This window comes from Euprymna scolopes, chromosome 39 (assembly GCF_053919585.1).
Source record: "Euprymna scolopes isolate OS-2025 chromosome 39, ASM5391958v1, whole genome shotgun sequence".
NCBI classification, from domain to species: Eukaryota; Metazoa; Mollusca; class Cephalopoda; order Sepiida; family Sepiolidae; genus Euprymna; species Euprymna scolopes.
The window spans coordinates 7008234-7015523 of record NC_136520.1 but is presented as its reverse complement, the minus strand read 5'-3'; the positions used below and the strand labels follow the sequence as shown (position 1 = coordinate 7015523).

General features: G+C 52.9%; 1 non-coding gene across 1 annotated transcript; it reads left to right on the top strand.

The window, feature by feature from the left end:
• Positions 1 to 549: 549 nt before the first annotated feature.
• Positions 550 to 746, top strand: LOC145264024 (U2 spliceosomal RNA). Its single transcript, XR_013864624.1, has one exon. It is a non-coding gene; the product is annotated as a U2 spliceosomal RNA (small nuclear RNA).
• The last annotated feature ends 6544 nt before the right edge of the window (positions 747 to 7290 follow it).

Genomic DNA, 7290 nt, shown 5'->3' with positions numbered 1-7290 from the left:
CGTTTTATTCTTTATTACCGTATTTTTCTGTTTAGTTGTTACATTATTGTTTCAGCTACGCGACCGTTTTTTGGCCGCCATGTAGCCTCCATAGACTTTACAGAAATGTTCGTTTATGGTGGAATATTTTGTAAAAGTCTGAGGAGGCTACATGACGGCCAAAAAACGGTCGCGTAGCAGAAACAATAATGTAACTAAACAGAAAAATACGGTGATAAAAATAAAACGCATATTTGCTCTACAATAGTATTGAGCACTTCAGTTTTTATTAAATACCATTTCTACTATATATATATGTATATATATATATATATGTATATATATATATATATTACTGTACAACTCATGCTCTAACGATCCAAGTTATGACAAAAGGATCATTGCCAGTACACTACAAAAAGAACCAAAGCCAGCCTGGTCGCCGCCATCCGCCAAGTATTCGCCGAGCTCCCGTCGGCGTTTGTGGAAAAGGCATGTTACCAGTTCAGGACCCGTATCGAGGCGGAGATTGACGCTAAGAGAGGGTAAATTGAATAGATATCAGCTCTACTAGCTACTTGGCCTTTTGGCCAAGATCAAAGTGTAGTATCTGTTCTCTCAGTTACTAAACTTTCCGCCACCGGGCTTTCGGGCTAGGTTAAGGTGTTTTCATACTAACTTTCGTTAGCAAGGACCGACCCCCTCCTTTGGGGAGTCAGGACCTAAAGGACCGACTCCACATTTGTGGGAGCTTGGACCCGGAAACCGATCCCCTTTTTTGGGAGACTGGAATCTCGGGACCAGCACCACTAGCTGGTAGTTGAGACCTGCTTTTGTTGTTTTTTTTGCATGCATTTTTTCTTCGTTCCGGTCTCTTCCCTCTAGAGACAGGGGATGGTCTAATTTCTCCACACTTAATTGCCTGAGCAGCACTCTGACCTGCCAGGCCCAAACTTTGTCTATCTTCGCTGCTCTCCCAGTGGATCGAGCAGACAGGGTTCTCTTTCTCGCTTCCGTTGGGGTAAGTTAGTGGGTAGGGTGACGTGGGGTAGGGCGGGTGCTTCGTTTCTGCTCCCCTCTGTGGGCAGGGATGCCTATCCCCTCTCTCTCTTAATTGCGACGCGGCACTCTGACCCGCTAGCACCCACTGCGTCTTTCTTCTCTGCTCTCCCCCCTCGCGGGGGGATCTGAGCTGCTAACCCGACATCCCCGTGAGGGGAAGTCAAAAACTCTAATTTCTTCAAAGTCCGCTCCTCCCCCTCCTCCCCCTCCATTCCCCTGGGTTTTCTTTTCCCCCACTACACTTTGGTCCGCGCCAGCGGCCAGTGCAACCGCCACGATGCCAGGCAGGAGGGGTACGTCACCCCAAATGCGCAGCATCTCAACTGCTAACGACTCCCTATGTGAGGGAGCTGATGCATCTCCCGGCAAGACGGCGCCAGGAAACAAGGTAGGGCCCCGGCGCGCGGCGACCTTGGAAGAAAGCGGGAAGGTAGGGCCGCAGCCCGCGGCGACCCCCCAAAAAGCACCTGCAACCGCTCCCCACGAGGGCAACCCAGCGGAAAAAGCTGCCGTTAAGTCACTAGCTGGGGAAAGTGCAGAACCCAGCCAACCAGCTGCACCCCAGGATGGCAGAACCAAGGGAGGAAGACCGGGGAACCCATCCCCCGCTCCCTCAAAGGGCGACTCCCCAACAGAAAAGGAGGAAAACAGCACCGCGGACCAAACCGAGGCGCTGGATGAAGACGTAATAGCCTCCATCTGCTCACTATTCGGCGGGGAAGACAGTGATTGGCCCCCCAACACTCCCCAAGAGGACCAAATACGGAAAAGGGGTGACTCTCCGGCCAGTGGTAACAAAAGCAAGTTGGAAGGAGAGACACCCTTGACAGTACCCACCAAGGCTCCAGCTGGGAACACGGCACCAGAAGGGGAGACACCTCCATCCCCTAAGGGGACAGCCACCCAGCAAAGGAAGAAAATAAGAAAGGGGAGCGGCCCGGAGAGCAAGCCAAGCCAGGACGAAACAACGCCAAAGACACAATGGCCTACTTTGCCTGGTAACGGCCCCGTTCCGAAACCAAAAATGCCCATGACAATGGAGAGCCCCACAACACCAGCTACGCCCCCCAACCCGAGTCCAGCTGACACCCACCAGGATGGAGGACCGGCATGGGGCCCCAAAGAGCAGCAAGGGAAGTTGACGCCCGAAGACTACAGAGCACTCTTCGACTCCACTTACAAGGAGTATACCCAGGGGAACAACATCCAACCCCTCCCGGGTCAAGTGGAAGTTCTGGAGAAAAGAGTGCTCTCGCTGATAACTTCAGACACCAAGACAAGGGGTCTGACGGGCGTCAACAAGGACACCATGATGAACGTGTTGCTGGAGCAGAACATTCCCGCCAACTACATCTGTAGAAGGAGTTACGCACAGTGGGATGTTCTGCTCCCCACCTCCGAAGACGCAGTCAGGCTGTCCAGGACCTGCCATCAGAGCAGGAACATAAAGCTCCAACCCATCTATATGAACAAGAGGAGAGCAAATGTTTCTGCTCTAAACGTCCCCTGCTATATGGAGGCCAAACAACTGGGGGCTATCCTAAGCCAGTATGGAGACGTAGAGGAAGTCACCCCGGTCCGAGGATTAAGAAACATCATGACCGGGGACTACAAAGTACAGATGGTCCTGGACAAGGCTGGATTCTACGCCATCCCAGCCACACTCAAGTTCGGAGAGTGGACACTCTCCCTTATAGTGGAAGGGAGGAGGCCTCATTGCTGGCTGTGCACACAACAAGGGCATATGGCGAAGGACTGTCCAAAGAGGAATGGAGGGAAGAAGCCCACAAAAGCGGCGGGAACAAGCGTGACAACAAATCAAGCCGCTGCTCCCGCGCCGGCCGCAAATCCTCCAGAGGCACCGACAGGCTGGGTGACGGTCGTAAAGAAAGGCAAGATCAACAAACAGCCATCCTTGCAGACAGTCACCCAAGACCAAGAACAACCGAAGAGCGAGACGGAGAAAATGGACACACAGACACTCTCCTCCTCAAACAAAAGGAAACTACCAGAATCTGAGGAGGAGGCCGCGTCAGAGGCAGAGGAAGAGACAACAACAGTCTCTATGGCCCTGAGCGCAACAGAGATCAGGAGGGCCAGGAGGAGGAAAAGCCGCAAGACACGCGCAAACCCTCCTACCCCCACTGAGACTGAGAAGGACTCCCTCGCAACAACAACACAGGATGAGCCCCCTGTGATCCCAACACCCCAGCAACCCGAACAACCTTCCCCCTCTCCTATAAAGGCCCCAAGAAACTCTTCCCGCCCCTCATCCCGTGACAGGAGCCTAATAGAAGAAAACGAGCAAGCTACCCCCTCCCCAAGCGCTCAGCCTCCCCATCAACCAAAAGAGGTCCCCTCCCCCACTCCCAAAGTCCGCACTGAACGGACCAAAAAGCTCCCCTTCCTGCCAGGAAGCAGGATTTGTGAAACAGACCCTCTCCAACCGGCTCCGGACCTTAAAGGACAACAGAAGGTCCGGTACAATAAACTCAAAAACTTTGAAAAAGTCGGTGGAGACCTAGTAACAGACCCCACTAAATTCAAGGACGCTCCCTTGTTGACCACTTTCGTTAGGGTCAACAAGGACGGTAGGACTGGAGGAATGTGGGCAATGATTAAGGCAGCGAAGAATGCGATCCCAGGCCAGCAGCTGGTGGATAGGGACCATCCTTCACTGACCAACATTTTTTTTAAATGTGAGGGTAGAATCCCCATGTATGTACACCCATCGCTATACAGGGCACTCAAACTAACCTTCCCCCTGGACGTGGGGGGCGTGGCCAAGGATGGATCACCTTCATCGGATTTACTTACCGGCAGCCTTGGCCAGGCCTGCCATGTCCTCACTGCCCAGGATTTCAGACCCGTCTGTGACAGTGCTTGAGGTAAGTGATCATGTCTTTGAACTTGGCTACATTGAATGTGAGGGGCATCAGGTGTCGAAGCAAGGCCTCGCGCGTTGTGAGAGACTTGGTGTCCCTCAAGGTAGATATTGCCGCTATCCAGGAGACCCACTTTGTTTGTGACGCGGATTGTCAGGTGCTGGTAAACGATTACGATGTCTACTCAGCATATGGCAATACCTATAGTCGTGGAATCTCCTTGCTAGTGAGTCGCACCCTGTCAGCGTCGGTGAATGTTGTTCACGCAGGCGAGGACGGGCGGGCGCTTGTGGTTGATGTTGCTGTTAATTGTAGTGTTTTTCGGATTGTTGCTGTTTATGCTCCCAATGCTGCTGTAGAGAGGGCAACCTTTTTTCGACGGTTGGAGGGCTTCTTAGTGGATCCGGAACGGTTAGTTTTAATGGGGGATTGGAATGCAATCCTTGATCCCAAAATAGATAAGGTCGGGGGGACTAGCGGGTCGGCGTGGTGTGACAGCAGTCTGTCTGACCTGATGGCCTCGTGCGATCTCGTCGACAGATTTCGTCTGGATCATCCGGGGCGGGAGATGTGGACGTGGCATCCTGTAGTGCCTTCCCATCCAAGCACTTACTTGGATCGGATGTTAGTTAGAAGAGGCGATGTAGACTTCCTATCTTGCCCCACGTTCCACTTGCTAGGACACTCGGACCATAAACTTGTTATGGCCCGTTTGAGCTTAAGCGCTAGGCCTAAACTGGCCGGATACTGGAAGTTCAACAGCACCTTGTTGGAGCTGGAGGACTACCGGTTGAAGGTCACTGAGCTAATTCAGCGGGCTTTAGTGGGGGCGGTTACAGGGAGTAAGTGGTGGGTTAGTCTCAAGGCCAAAATTAGGCGCTTCTCTGTCCAGTATAGCCAACGCCTCGCGATAGATAAGGCTAAGGCAAAGAAGCGTTTAGAGGATAAGCTGACCCGGGCGGTGGAGGGGGGAGACCCCCTAGAGTTAGCACTAGCTAAACAAGATCTCAACCGCTTGGCTAGCGAGCGGTATGAAGGTCAAGTAGTTAGGGCTAGGTTAAAGAAAGTTTCTAACGAGGCTGTGAATGTTGACGCTGTTGAGCGTAAGGCTGCTTTAAGGCGCGGTTCGGATGGGTACATTCGTAAAGTACATAACCTGGAAGGACACCCCTTAGTATCGACTCGGGAGATCTGCGAGGGGTTTCGGGAGCATCTATCGGTGCGCTTCACCCAACTACCCGGACTCAGGGTTGATGAGTTTGGCAGCTATTTGGCTGACTCGCCCCGCCTCACGGCGGCTCGGGCGGCTAGCTGTGATGGTCTTATTACTGAACATGAGGTCATTACTGCGTTGAAGCAGGTCGGCTATAACAAATCCCCGGGGCTTGATGGTCTACCCTACGAGTTTTACTTGAGGCTGTCGCCCATGTTGGTCCCTATTCTGAAGGATATGTTCAACCATTGGTTTGCCCAGGGTTCCATCCCTGGACAGGTGACCAAAGGTGTGATCACATTGCTGAGGAAAGGTCAACGGCATGGTGGGAGGGAAAACTTTGATGATTTTAGGCCCTTGACTCTGCTAAACACAGAGTTAAAGATTTTGGCAAAGATTCTTGCGAATCGCTTGCAGGTTGTCATCACTGACTTGATCGAACCGGACCAGACTTATGCTGTGAAGGGGAGATCGATTCAAGACAATTTGCACTTGATACGCTCGATCATAGAGGGGACAGAAGACGACGCCGAAGCCGCGCTGATCAGTTTGGATCAGTCCAAGGCATTCGATAGGGTCGACCATCGGTTCCTAGGATCTGTGCTAGAGGCCGCCGGATTTAATCCGGACTTCCGCAAGTGGATCTTTGTTCTGTATGACAGGCCGACGGTAGCGGTGCAGATCAACGGTAAGCTGTCGGAGTCATTCGCTGTCTCTCGGTCGGTGCGACAGGGTTGTCCGCTGTCGCCTCTGTTGTATGTCCTGGCGTTGGAACCCCTCCTTCGCAAGTTAAGGGACGAGGCGGCTACACCAGTCCTGCGCGGAATAGCTCTCCCTGGAGGCACACGAGCCAGGGTTTCCGCGTTCGCCGATGACGTCACCGTGTTCGTGTCTTGCCTCACGGACGTTCAAGCGGTGGTCGAGGCGCTCGCTCGATACGAAGAAGTAACAGGGGCCATCTTCAACCGTAGCAAGTCTGTTGGCCTGCGGTTGGGGGCCTGGACCGGGGTAAACTCGCTTCCAGGTATTTTCAGCTGGACCGATGGACCGGTCCGCATTCTCGGTGTCTGGTTTGGACCGGGACTTCAGCTGGAAAAGAATTGGTCGGAAGTACAGTCTAAGGTCAAATCGTCAGTAAAGACTTGGATTGGAAGGAAATTGTCCTTGAAGGGTCGGGCGGAGGCGTGTGCTACATACGTCTTTCCGCTCATCCTTTACCGTTTGTCTGTACTTCCTCTCCCTGCAGAACGACTAACCCGCTTACAAGGGCGCCTCGATTCACTTTTGTGGAACGAGGGTAAGCATTATGTCTGCAGAGAGGTCTGTGTTCAAAATCCGAGCGAGGGAGGCCTGGGTCAGCCCAGTCTCTTGTGTCATAGAAACGCCGAGAGATTGGCTTTCCTGGGTCGTTCGCTTGAAGGAGACGCTCCTTGGGTCCCTGTGGTTGAGAACTCGTTTCCCAATCTCAAACCCAACCCTTCGGTAGAAGGTCGTCGTAGACCGAAGGGGGAGTCCAAGTTCTTCTCCGAATGCCGAACCGCTCTTAGAGCTTTGCCGGGGACCAATGTCCTCGATCAGCCAAGGAAGAAACTGTATCGGGATTTAGTGGAGGGGACCGCGAAGGATCCACTTTGTAGGCGGATGGGATGGTCGATGGAGGTTGTCCGTTCTCAATGGCGTTGGGCGCCGGGACGGGAGATTCTGAATAACTCGGAATTCTCCCTGACTTGGCGACTGGTCCGAAATGCGCTGCCCCTCTTCGACGTACTTTTCCGGTATAAAGAACATACCAGCCGCTTCTGTCTGTGCTGTGACGAACGCGAGCCCGAAACAATCGAGCACGCGTTTTTTAGTTGCAGCCGGATACAGCCCCTATTAAGGTACGTCGAGGGGGTAACAGCTCGCATCGATGCCGAGTGTCTGCTCGATCTCGACGTAGGAACTTTTGTGTACAACATGGAGCCGCCGTTCCCCAGGGAGGAAAGTTTGGTTTTCCTGGCGATCCTAGCAGTAGCGCGTATGACCATTTGGATCGCGCGCCTCAAGTTGGTCCACGAAGGGACATCTGTTCCTGATCGGGATCTGATCGTTTACTTTAAACATTTGCTTAAAGTAAAGATCAGATGCGATTGGAAGAGGTTGCCTAGAGTG